Genomic DNA, 13,093 nt, shown 5'->3' on the forward strand with positions numbered 1-13,093 from the left:
TTAAAAATCTGTTCTCTCAGAAATTAATATTGCTATTCCTTTTTATATAATTACTGTTATGGCATATTTTTCTGTGTCCATTTACTTTTAAATAATATAGTTGTACATATTTAAAATATTTTTAAACACACATTTGTATTCTATTTCCATTGACTCTGACATTTTTTGTCTTTTATTGGGTGAATTTAAACCATTGGCATTTGTATTCAATGTGAATATTGATGTAGTTGGATTAATATCCATCATATTTGCTGATACCTTTTGATTATGTCCTTTGTCTTTGTTCCTGTTTTCATTGACCACTCATTTTCTGCCTTTTGGGGTTTTAATTCAGCATTTTATGTAATTCCATTTTAACTCCATTATTAACGTTCAAGTCATACTTCCTTTTTTACATTTTACTGTTTACCCTAGAAATCTTTTATTTTTCATACTCTTAATTGCTAACAGAAAACACATTGTTAAATATAATAACAACAATGTACTTCATTATTTATGCTTATGTATATGTCATTCCTACATACCTATGCAGAAATACATATGCAAGTATGCTTTATATGAGTGGAATGAATGGCAACAATTACTCAAGGAATGGGAATGAAGAACTAGTATTATTATGTTATAATGTATTGACACTACCTTGTAAGGAATATATTCTTATTTGAAGGTAGGGTTTAATTCTTTGGAAAGACAATATTGCAAACTCTAGGGCATGGTATTTAATAAAGGGCCTTTTCCTTATTCGCCATTGACGAGAGGAAGCATTTCATTCCTTGCTATCTAGGTTTCTCAAATAAGGCAGATTTGCTCCAGCAAAGCCATTAAGGGAGAAAGTTTATAAGCAAAGCAAAAAATTAACAATTTATGTAACATAATCACCCAGTGACATATATTTACCTTTGTTGTATTCTATTCCTTCCAGGCAAATCTCAATTCCTCTCTACGCTCAGGAGAAGAAAAGGAGAATACAAAGTTGTGTGCATGAGGACATGGGGATCATTGGCTGCCATCATAGGGTCTGTTTTCCACATCATGTCCTGTCCAGTCTACAACAGTTTTTCAGTCTTCACTTACTTTGCATGACTTTGACCTTGTTTTATTATTGTTTTTAAAAGAACTAATGAGGTATATTATAGGATATAACATAAGGATTTTTCTAAATAGTTTCTCAGAATTTGACTATGGTTCTGTATTAATGCAGGCAATTATATTTATTTAACTTTGAATATTAAAAAGCTGAAAAGTATATTATTTAGAAAAAATCTATAGAAAAATAAAAATATTAGACATGACAAATAAGGACGTCAAAATACAAGTAACCTTCACCAAGTTAAGCAGAAAGTGGAATTTGGGATGTGTACTCAGGGACATCTGCAATATTGATAATGTTCATAAGGCCATTATGTGAGCTGTTGCTCTCCGGGTTACAGTTGTCTCTATGAATTGTATGCAGATGGTTTTATCTCTGGATTCTAAGTCCTGTTCCAAAGGTATGTGTCTCTGTTCTTGTTCCAATGCCATGCTGTTTTAATTACCCTAGTCTTATAGTGCAGCTTGAAGTGTGGTAGACTGATACCTACCTGTTTGTTCTTTTTACTTAAGATTGCTTTGGCTATATGAAGTCTTCTATGGTTCCATACAAAGTGTAGAATTATTTTTTCTAGATCTGTAAAGAATGATGATGGTACTTTGATAGGAATTATGTTAATTTTGTAGAACACTTTAGTATGGACATTTTTTTTTTTACAGTGCCCAAAATCATCTTTTTTTTTTATTATTTCAGCATATTATGGGGGTACAAATGTTAAGGTTATGTATATTGCCCCTGCCCCACCTCCCCCTAGGATGGACATTTTAATGATATTGATTCTTCCAATCCATGAGAAAGGTAGATTTTTCTGTCTCTTTATATCTTCTACAATTTCCTTTTTTTTTTAATGCTTGATTTTATTTTTATATATTTTTTCAGCATATTATGGGGGTACAAATGATTTTTCTTGGTGTTTCCTAGTTCTCCCTGTATATGACTCTCACATCTTTCATTAAATATATTCCTAGATATTAAATTTTCTTTGAGGCTGTTGTAAAGGATATTGTGTTTTTTATTTGAATTTTGGGCTGACTGTTGGTATATATGAATGCCTCTGATTTGTGTGTACTGATTTTTGTATCCTGAGACTTTATTGAATTCATTTATCAATTCTGGGAGTCTCTTGGTTGAATCCTTGGGGTTTTCTAGATATAATGTCATATCATCAGCAAAGAGCGAGAGTTTGATCTCATCTTCCCCCATTTGGACACCCTTAATTCCCCTCTCTTGTCTAATTGCTGTGGCAGGACTTCAAGCACTATGTTGAATAGAAATGGAGATAATGGGCAAGCTTGTCTGGTTCCAGTTCTAAGTGGGAATGGTTTCAATTTTTCCCTATTCAATATGATATTGTCCATGGGTTTATCATAAAATGGACTTGATAATTTTAAGGTAGGACCCATCTATACCTATTTTGTTAAGAGTTTTTATCATAAAGGTATGTTGGACTTTGTCAAATGTTTTTTCTGCATCTATTGAGAGAATCATATGGTCTTTGTTTTGCTTTTATTTCTGAGGCAAAATAAATTGCATTTATAGATTTGCATATGTTGAACCAGCCTTGAATCCCTGGAATAAAATCCACCTGGTCATGGTGAATTATTTCTTTGATATGCTGCTGAATTTGATTTGCTAAAAAATTGTTTGAGAATTTTTGCATCTATATCCATGAGGGATATTGGTCTGCAGTTTTCTTTTTTGTTGTTGTTGTGTCCTTTCCTGGCTTTGGTATCAAGGTGATATTGACTTCGTAGAATCAGTTAGGAAGAATACTATCTTTCTCAATGTTGTGGAATAATTTCTGTAGTATAGATATGAGTTCTTCTTTGTATGTTTGGTAAAACTCTGAAGTATAGCCATCGGGTCTGGGAGTTTGGGGAGGTTTTTAATTGCTGCTCCAATTTCTGAGCTTGAGATTGGTCTATATTTTTATGATTTGATTTGGAATTTTGTTCACTTTACCTGAATACTTTCTGCTTATTTAGATCACATGATAATTTAGTAGGCCTTCTATCTTATTTTACTGCTAGGAACACCATCATTAACTAGCCAACAATGTAGATTTATAGACGTTGGACTATACTTGTTTGTTTGTTTGTTTATTTGTTTCCTGTCCATTGTGGTAAATAAGCCCATCTTGCCTTGGATAGTTGAATACCATCAATTGGCCTCTGCTTGGCTAAGATCCAATTATTTATGTGGCATTTAAATTAACCAGTTGTGTACAATATAAATATACATGTGTGTGCATGTGTGTATAATTTCAATGTGTCCATATATATCTATTTAAATTAAACATAAATTCCTAAATACCTCAGCACTACTGGAATTGATCTATCTATTTTCATTTATTTGTTTGTAAATCTAACAGTAAGCAAGGTGGTTGTGTTAATTCAATCATAGTATTTGGCCACACATGTGTAGTGGTTTCAGAATTAGTACTTATATCCTCATTGGTAATAACTTTACCAACTAATGTTAAGTGATTATGTGCTAATCATTTGACATTTAGATTCAGCATCTCCCTCTAAGTCCTAAATTCCTTGGGTCAGCCACTGTTCCTCTATTCCATTCAGTAGATTGTTTCATGCATTTGTTATGCAGTTTGATTATTGTGACTGCATTACTTCCTGTGATCCCTCTACCTACTAAATAAGATTTTTGATTTGCATACTTTTATCTCCACCCTTTCTGTTATGCAATTCTGTAGTATTTGTGCATTAACTTACATAGGCATGCATCTGATTTGAGCTCTCTTTACTTATTTCATTTTTCTCACTTTTTGTAAATATCACACTCTCATAGATAGTAAGATACTTCATGTAACACAAGAGATTTTCACTCCAGAGCCTGTGCCTAATCACTAGGTTATTTATTTGTGAATAGGAATAGTAAATATTTAAACGCCTTACAACTACACCAAAATGTCCAGGTTAATCTTGAATAACCAAGTGTGTTCAGAACCTTTAAAAAATTACTATTGATACATTATTCTCCTAAAACCTTCCCTGTGGTATTTTTAAACACATTTTTAGTGAATTTTAATCAATTCCATCCCTCTTTTATCTTCCGTCTCCCCTTAATTTCTGGAACTAATAAGTCCAAAGACAGGGCCTTTCTACTCCATCGACAGCCCATAATGGCAGAAACTTGTAGAGATACTCCTGGGTGTGTGCTTCACAGGTTCAGATGATGTAGTGCACATGGTGTTTCCCTCTTGACCATGCTACTAGGGAGTGGGTAGCAGCTCGTTATCCCTGATAACCTCCCTTGCTTCAAAATCTGCTCTCACAGCAATTAATATTGCTACTCTGGCTTTTTATATAATCAGCTTTATGGAATATTTTGTTGTACTAATTTACTTTTATATGATATGTGTTTACATATTTAAAGTTGGGGTGTTTTGTTTTGTTTTCGGTTTTCGTTTTTTTGTAAATAACATACATTTGTGTCACAAGTTTATGTAATAAAATCACCCAGTGATTTTCCTTTATCTTTACCTTTGTCTGTATTATATTGCTTCCAGGCTACTGACAATTCCTCCATTGTCCCCACACCTACAGGATAAAAAGGTAATGCAGGTTGTGTATACCAGGAGGTAGGGATCATTGGCCACCATCACAGGGTCTGCCTTATGCATCAGGTCCTGTCCAATCTGCAACAGTATTCCAGTCTTCATTTACTTTGCATGCCCTTGACCTTGTTAAAAAAAAACAAAAAAACTAGTCAGATCTTTTGCCGCATGTACTAAAATATGGATTCACCTCATATACAGATATAATATCATATCAGCAAAGAGTAAGAGTTTGATCTCTTCTGCCCACATTTGGATGCCCTTAATTCCACTCTCTTGTCTAATTGCTGTTGCAAGGACTTCAAGCGCTATGTTGAATAGAAGTGGAGCTAGTGAGCAACCTTGTCTAGTTCCCATTCGAAGCGGGAATGGTTTCAATTTTTCCCCATTCAGTATGATATTGGCAGTGGGTTTGTCATAAATGGACTTGATAATTTTAAGCTATGAGCATCTATGTCTATATTATTAAGAGTTTTATAAGGATGTGTTGGACTTTGTGAAAAGCTTTCTCTGTATCTATTGAGAGAATCATATGGTCTTTGTTTTTCTTTTATTTCTGAGGCAAATTGCATTTATAGATTTGCATCTGTTGAACCAGCCTTGCATCCCTGGAATAAAGCACACCTGGTCATGGTGAATTATTTTTGCTTTGCTAATTATTTACTTGGCTGTGCAGACACTTCTTAATTTAATCAAGTATAATTTATCTATTTTTGTTGTTGCTATAATTGCCTTTGGAATCTCCATCATAAATTCTTTACCTAGGCCAATATCTATAAGAGTATTTCCAGCTGTTCTTCATTCTTTTCTTTTATAAGGTTTGGAATAATTGACCAGTGAAGCCATCACAACCTAAGCAGCACATGACTCCTAGAAACAATCACAGAAGTTTGAAAGCAGGACCTTCTCACCCAAGATTTCAGTTGAGTTCTCAGGTATTCTCTGTCATGTACATTGGATTCTTGAAAAACTGTGAGTAGGGTGTGTGTGGTTTTGAGCCACTAAAATAGGTGGTAATATGATATGCAGAAATACATAATGAACCTGACATGAATGTAATGTGCTATCCTGGATGAGATCTTAGCACAGACAAATGACATTATTGGAAAAACTGATAATATATGTAGAAACTCTGTACTTCACTTAATAGTTCTGCATCATTGTCAATGTCTGTGTTTTCATAGACATGCTATGGTTATATTTACATTGCAGGAAGATAAAGGATATATGAAAATCTATGTAGAATATTTGAAAATCTGTGATTTTAAAATTATTTTTAAATTTTTTAAAAAATATGTCAAAAACCTTTTTTTGGTATAAAAAGAAACCATGAACAGGAAAAACAAACAAACATGCACCAGAACTTTGGACACAGGAGATAATATTCCAGGGATATACTTCTTTTTTATCATTCCTACTCACACTCCCTGTTACCCTGTCAACAATTTGAGTGTCAATAACCACATCTGCGGCCGGGCGCTGTGGCTCACGCCTGTAATCCTAGCTCTTGGGAGGCCGAGGCGGGCGGATTGCTCAAGGTCAGGAGTTCAAAACCAGCCTGAGCAAGAGCGAGACCCCGTCTCTACTATAAATAGAAAGAAATTAATTGGCCAACTGATATATATATAAAAAATTAGCCGGGCATGGTGGCGCATGCCTGTAGTCCCAGCTACTCGGGAGGCTGAGGCAGAAGGATCACTCAAGCCCAGGAGTTTGAGGTTGCTGTGAGCTAGGCTGACGCCACGGCACTCACTCTAGCCTGGACAACAAAGTGAGACTCTGTCTCAAAAAAAAAAAAAAAAAAAAAAATAACCACATCTGCAAAACTAGGTGCCTGTGCCTCTCATACCCAAGAGAGCCTCATTTTATCACATTGTTTGGCAGCATATCTTCAGGATACCACAAAAGGCTTTTAGAAAGACATCACTTCAGAACATTAGATACTAAGTTGAGAAATGTTAATGATAGTGGATCATTGGCTGGGCACGGTGGCTCACGCCTGTAATCCTAGCACTCTGGGAGGCCGAGACAGGTGGATTGCTTGAGGTCAGGAGTTTGAAACCAGCCTGAGCAAGAGCGAGACCCCCTCTCTATTATAAATAGAAAGAAATTAATTGGCCAACTAATATATATAGAAAAAATTAGCCGGGCATGGTGGCACATGCCTGTAGTCCCAGCTACTCAGGAGGCTGAAGTAGTAGGATCGCTTGAGCCCAGGAGTTTGAGGTTGCTGTGGGCTAGGCTGACGCCATGGCACTCACCGTAGCTTGGGCAACAAAGCAAGACTCTGTCTCAAAAAAAAAAAAAAAAATAGTGGATCATTAACATTTCAAAACATAAGTATATTTAAATATATTTAAACATATCAAAACATAAATCATATTTTTCCATTCTGAAAGTTTCTTCATGATATAGTTTCCTTTTTCAAGTTTTAAAAGAGGAATTATACCTACAAGCCTTTGAAAAATTGAGAGGACACTTATTGTGGAATTATAATACCAATTTTGAAAACTAAATGCACAATATAGGTATTGTCGTGGTAGCAGGGTGATTAGGGTGCCAAAACAAACAAACAAAAATAGAGATAAATCATTTACAAACATGGAGGTTTAGGAAAGCCTCTGTTTACACAGACTGGGAAGATAGACTTTAGAAACAGGTTTTTGAAAGATGAAGGCCACGTGACTGCTTCAGAATGTGTTGTACACAGGTGGGGAAAGCATAGTAGAAATAATAAGAAACAACAACACAGGACAACATATTCCCCCCCTCCATGTAGAAATCTAAGAGAGGGACACAGGCTCAATGGTTACTCTGCAAATGTGCTGACTAACAAAGAGTCCACAGCAGGGAGGACTGTCCACTCTTCCCCACACAGCCCTCTGTTTTCAAGTCACAGAATTCTACTGGGTATCACCAGGGTTGTCTAGGAACCAGGCCTTCAAAGCCCACAAAGCCATGGGACTGCAAACTGTACTACCACAGACTTCCACACAATCAATACTGTTGTTTTTTGGTCCACAAACATAGGATATGTTATCTACAACACATTTGTGCCATCAGTGAAAAAACAAGCTCCTATACCCTGAAGACTGGGATTGAGAGATGGAGCTGATCTGAGCAACATTTCTCTCTTTCAATATCAGGATAAAATATATGGACATGCAGTTATTTTGAGCATTTGTAATTAATTAAACATTTTTACCTCTCTAAAGTAATACTTTAATCAATGAGAAAGGACAGTGACATTTTTAGTTTTTATTTTATTTTTATTTCAGCATATTATAGAGATACAAAGGTTTAGGTTATATATATTGCCTTTGCCCCACCTGAGTCAAGGCTTCAAGTGTGTCCATCCCCAGAAAGTGTACACTGTACCCATTAGGTATGAATATACTCATCCCCTCCTCTCCCCTCCCATCTGCCTGACAGCTGATGAATATTACTACTGAATGTGCACATAGTGTTGATAAGTTAATGCCAATTTGATGGTGAATACTTTTGGTGCTTGTTTTTTCATTCTTGTGATACTTCACTTATTTAAACACAGAAGGTGTCTTAATTTGTTTCTGTTGCCTATAACACAATAGTTTAAAAAGAATAATTTGTTAAGTAAAGAAATTTATTTCTTACAGTTATGGAGGTTGAGAAGTCTGAGATAGAGAGGACACATCTACTGAGAGCCTTCTTGTTCATGGTGATTTTCCACAGACTCCTGAGGCAGAGCAGAGCATCACATGGTGAGGTGGGTGATGGCACTAGTTCAAGTCTCCCTTCATCTTTTTATAAAGCACCGTTAAGACTCACATCAGTGGCTTAATGCATTTATGAGAACAAAGCCCTCATGACCCAATCAACTCTTTAAGACCTCACTTCTCAATATTGCCCTATAGGGATTGAATTTCAACATTAGTTTTCAATGGAAGGAATATTCAAATCATATTTTCAGCTTATTCCTTTCATATCATTAAGGCAGGGGTTACTATAAGCTATGTTTCTTGTTCAATTCTTTTCCCCTCTTTATGTTAATGCATATGTTATAGTTAATACAATGTATACTCTCTACATCATACTTCAGTCACTGCCAACACACCATTAATCCCTTGTTTTCGTGTTGCTTCAGGGACATGTGGACCACAAAGTGGCCAGGTAGCTATCTTAACTTTAAGTTGAAAAGAATCCTTTTTTTTTCTTTTTTTTGTCTCCTGGTGCAGCATTCTTCAACCTGGTTCTAAGACCACTAGGCTAAAAGGGAATAGAATCTGGAGAACAGGAAAAAAAATCTTTACTAGTGAGTCACTAGATATAGTGGTAAGTGGTACCATTCCCATTTCCATACCTAGGTTCTTGGATCTGTGAATCTTGGTTATGGAAGAAACAGTACCATATTTTGGATATTGATTCAGTGCATATGCAAGGTTCTGTAGAACCATGCACCAGACCATTATAATATTGTCAACTAGCTGGTCCTGTAACTGCTACTTCAAAGGCCATTTCACTGTCCTTCCAAGCCAGCTGTTGCAGGATGATGTAAAATATGGCAAGAATAGTGCATTCCATGAGTGTGAGCCCAGTATTGCACTTCTTTAGCTGTGAAGTGTTCTTTGATAAGAAGCAATGCTGTGTAAATTACATGACAGTTCTGAAGACATTCTGTAAGTCCACGGATGGTAGTTTGGGCAGAAGACTTTCATTCAGAGAAGGCAAAACTATTCAGGGAATATGTCTATTCTAGAAAGGAAATAACACTGCCCCTCCATAATGGATGCTGCCCAGTGTAAAAAAACCTAAATCCTGGCAGCTGGTGGATGATCCCAGAGAATGGTCTCATATTCTTCCTGCCCAACCATGTTCATTTGCCCACTGTCCAAGAGGAAGCCAATGTGCTGAGACAGCATAGTTTGTAGCAGAGAAAGAGTTTAATCTGCATAGCACTAAGGAGTGAGATGGGAGACATTTCTCAAATCTACTTCCCTAAGAATTCAGGAGATACCGTTTTTTAAAGAAATTTTGGCATAGGCAATCAAGTGTTCTAATTGGCTGAGTTCAGTGTGGAATCACAGCATTGTAGAAATTGTCTTCTTTGCTGACCAGATTCTTAGTTGGGGGTCACAAGAACAGTTGAGTCAGTTCCTCAGTTGTGCCCCAGGTCTGGGTGGGTCAGCTGTTCCACTGGAGTGGGGGACCTGGAAATTATCTCAGAAATTACCTCTAGTTTTCAAAAAGGTGATATGATCTATGGATAAAGCTAAGAATCTTTATGACCATCACATATGTGACTCCAGAGATGTATTTACAGAGAAGCAAACAGGGGACAGTGAGTACCTATTATCATTATGTTAGCAAGGTCTGTGCCTTATTTTTAGCTATGCCCTTACCAGAGTTCTCACCTTGCACCCCATTATGAACTTGTAAAGGTGGTTTCTATTCCCCCTGATCATTTACCCAACCTTATTGCAGAGATGTGGGCCAAATGAGAAAGGAAAGGGCAAGCGACCACTCTGGCTTCTTCCAGTTGAGAAGGAACAGACTTGAGGTTTAGCCCAGAATAAGGGAAGTGAAACCATTTTGCAATCATCTGCAAATATCCACAGTTGCTGGATTTCAGACCTAAGGTTTGCATGATGAGAACATCAGTACCCTTATTTACAGCCTTTGGACAATACTTAAGTGAACAATGGACTATAAGATAGATAATATCTAGCTTCAATAGCCACTGTAGAACTGATCTAAAGTTCTTGGGAATCCAAGTGAATAATTCTGACAACCAATCAAGTGTCAGGTCACTTGTAGAGCCCTATGATAGCCACACAGATTGTTGGGAATTTTGTTCTATTCAGGTTTCAAGTTTTCCTGAGGTTCAGGAGGTAGTGTTTAATACTGCACAGGCTCTCCCTTGTTTAGCCAACAGGAAATCTAGCACTGCCTGATTACCTAAGACTACCTGGTCTAGTGAGTTGAGGGACCTTTGTTGACCCTTGGGGCTTTTTGTAGTTTCTTCTGCAATCTGGCCTAAAGTCATAGACAGATTTCCAATCATGGCTCTGTTGGGATATACTCTGTAGATAGAGACTAGCATTTCTAGCAAACTTTGCTACCAGGTATCCTGGTACATTCCTGGTGACCCTCTCTTAAGAAGTCCATGGGGGACTTTATTTGGAGACTTACAGCAAGGAGAAATTCAGGATTCAGTCCAAATTGTAGACAAATATTAAAAGTTCAAAGACAGTAGACACAACTAGAATTTAATAACAGATGAACTATAGATTTATGTTTTATTTCTGAACCATATATTTTCTCTCCTCGTTTTCTCAGTTTTTATTAAAGATGAATAAATGTAGGATCAATTTATATGCCAAAATAAACTTATTGTCATTATGCTTGGCCTATTTGTATAATGTGCAATCAGAATAATTATTAGCCATATAAGCTTTTCTTTTCTTTTAAAACTGGGCTGGGCAAAGTGGCTATGCCTGTAATCCTAGCACTCTGCAAGGCCAAGGTGGGAGGAGCGAGACCCCATCGCTACTAAAAATAGAAAAAAATTAGCTGGAAAACTAAAAATATATGGAAAAAATTAGCTGGGAATGGTGGTGCATGTCTGTAGTCCTAGCTACTTGGGAGGCTGAGGCAGGAGAATCACTTGAGCCCAGGAGTTTGAGGTTGCTATGAGCTAGGCTGACTCCACAGCACTATAGCCCCGGCAACAGAACAAGACTCTATCTCAGAAAAACAAAACAAAACAACAAAAACAACAACAAACAGACTTTACTTTTTTCATGAGGAATCTCAGGTTTGACTAAAAAGACTGTCAAATCAAGCCAAGAATTTATCTGTGCCATTAGATACCTGTATGAATTGGGCAAATTTTTCTTGTCTCAGGTTGCAAATTAACTTAGAATTCCTGTTTCTGTCAGAAGGTAGCATTCTTTATGCCCTACAGATCAGGAAATATTATTGATGAAGTACCTGGCTAAATTTTCCAATGTGCTCTCTATCAACCTTATAAATTCAACCTAATTCTTTAACACAGTCTGCTGATCTCTAAAAATATGCCATTCCAGCAAAGCCTTGGTAAAGTAACCAATGTTTTCAATGTGTCCTATTGTAGTAGAAAACTGATTCTTATTAAACTTATGCAGATAACAATTTTGCCATGCATTAAGAATACTCACAAATAGCTTTCAAATTCTAGAGAAATCAAATAGAAAAATAAATGCTTCAAATTTTGCTTCAAATGCAGACTTTGGTGTAAGTTATAAATAGCTCAAAAGAAGGATTTTTTTTTCTTTTTTTTTGAGACAGAGTGTCGCTCTGTTGCCTGGGCTAGAGTGCTGTGACATCAGCCTAGCAGCTCACAGCAACCTCAAACTCCTGGGCTTAGGCGATCCTCCTGCCTCAGCCTCCCAAGTAGCGGGGACTACAGGTATGCACCACCATGCCCGGCTAATTTTTTTTTTTTTTTTTTTTTTGGTGTGTGTGTGTGTGTGTGTGTGTATTGTCCAGCTAATTTCTTTTGATTTTTTTTTCTTTTTTTTAGTAGAGACAGGATCTCACTCTTGCTCAGGCTGGTCTCGAACTCCTGAGCTCAAATGATCCTCCTGCCTTGGCCTTACAGAGTGCTAGGATTACAGGCGTGAGCCACTGCACCTGGCTCAAAAAATATTTTCTTGACTTCAGGAAAACAACACAAATCAGTGATGTTTCAAACAAAATGTCATAAAAATTTTAGTTCGGTCCCATGTAAGTAATTTCTGTTCTGTCTGAAGTTGAGTTAGTAAAACTCACAGACACATCAGCTTTCGAATTAAAGTCCAGGAAGTTTGTTTTATTTTAGTCCAATAGTATATGATCTACAAAGTTATCAGAAACCTGTATTCAAGAGAATTTGTCAGTCCTTTCCATGTCTTTCCTTGAACAAGCAAACTTTGACATAGCCAGTTTAAAAAAAACACTTTCTAAGATGAATCAAAGCAAAATAATAATTGACTATTGATGACAAAAGTCTTAGACTAGCCATAATTAAAGGGACAATTGACCAACAAAGTTGGATATTTTTGTGACATATGGCAATGTAATCCTAATTTTTACTGATAAAGTACACCGAGACATATCAATATTTTATAATATAGGAACATATATTAATAACATGATTATATAAATATAATCCAAAGAAAGTTAAACACCATTTCATATTTGACAATGTTTCCTGTATATTTTTAACATGTCAACTAAGCCTAATGTGATTCTGTTAGTGTTTCAGTGATCCTAATGCACAAAAACCAGTTTGAGGTCAAAAGGCTGGATTTAGGATTTGAGTTTTAGAAAGTTTCTCAGATCTCAAAGGCTTGAAACATTTGTTCAAATAGAATCACAAGACATTATAAAATAATGGCCTTCTATTTAATCAAGAGTGATAATCATCAAAA

The 13,093-nt window shown here is 36.3% G+C and overlaps 2 long non-coding RNA genes across 10 annotated transcripts in view; one reads left to right on the plus strand and one right to left on the minus strand.

Moving 5' to 3' along the window:
* LOC105871323 (uncharacterized) overlaps window positions 1–13,093 on the minus strand; it is a 41,702-nt gene that overhangs the window by 4,696 nt on the left and 23,913 nt on the right. The window contains exons 5-6 of the long non-coding RNA XR_012920107.1: window positions 8,298–8,379; window positions 4,591–4,789 (exon numbers count right to left, since the gene is read on the minus strand). This is a non-coding gene — a long non-coding RNA (uncharacterized LOC105871323). The remainder of the gene's footprint in view (window positions 1–4,590; window positions 4,790–8,297; window positions 8,380–13,093) is intronic.
* The window catches only part of LOC105871321 (uncharacterized), a 139,270-nt gene that overhangs the window by 4,620 nt on the left and 121,557 nt on the right, over window positions 1–13,093 (plus strand). For 5 of the 9 annotated variants that reach the window (XR_012920102.1, XR_012920098.1, XR_012920106.1 and 2 more), the window contains exons 2-3: window positions 923–5,599; window positions 8,300–8,409. This is a non-coding gene — a long non-coding RNA (uncharacterized LOC105871321). The remainder of the gene's footprint in view (window positions 1–922; window positions 5,600–8,299; window positions 8,410–13,093) is intronic. The other 4 variants (XR_012920105.1, XR_012920104.1, XR_012920103.1 and 1 more) reach the window with 4 other exon arrangements.

This window comes from Microcebus murinus, chromosome 7 (genome assembly GCF_040939455.1).
Source record: "Microcebus murinus isolate Inina chromosome 7, M.murinus_Inina_mat1.0, whole genome shotgun sequence".
Taxonomy (NCBI): Eukaryota; Metazoa; Chordata; class Mammalia; order Primates; family Cheirogaleidae; genus Microcebus; species Microcebus murinus.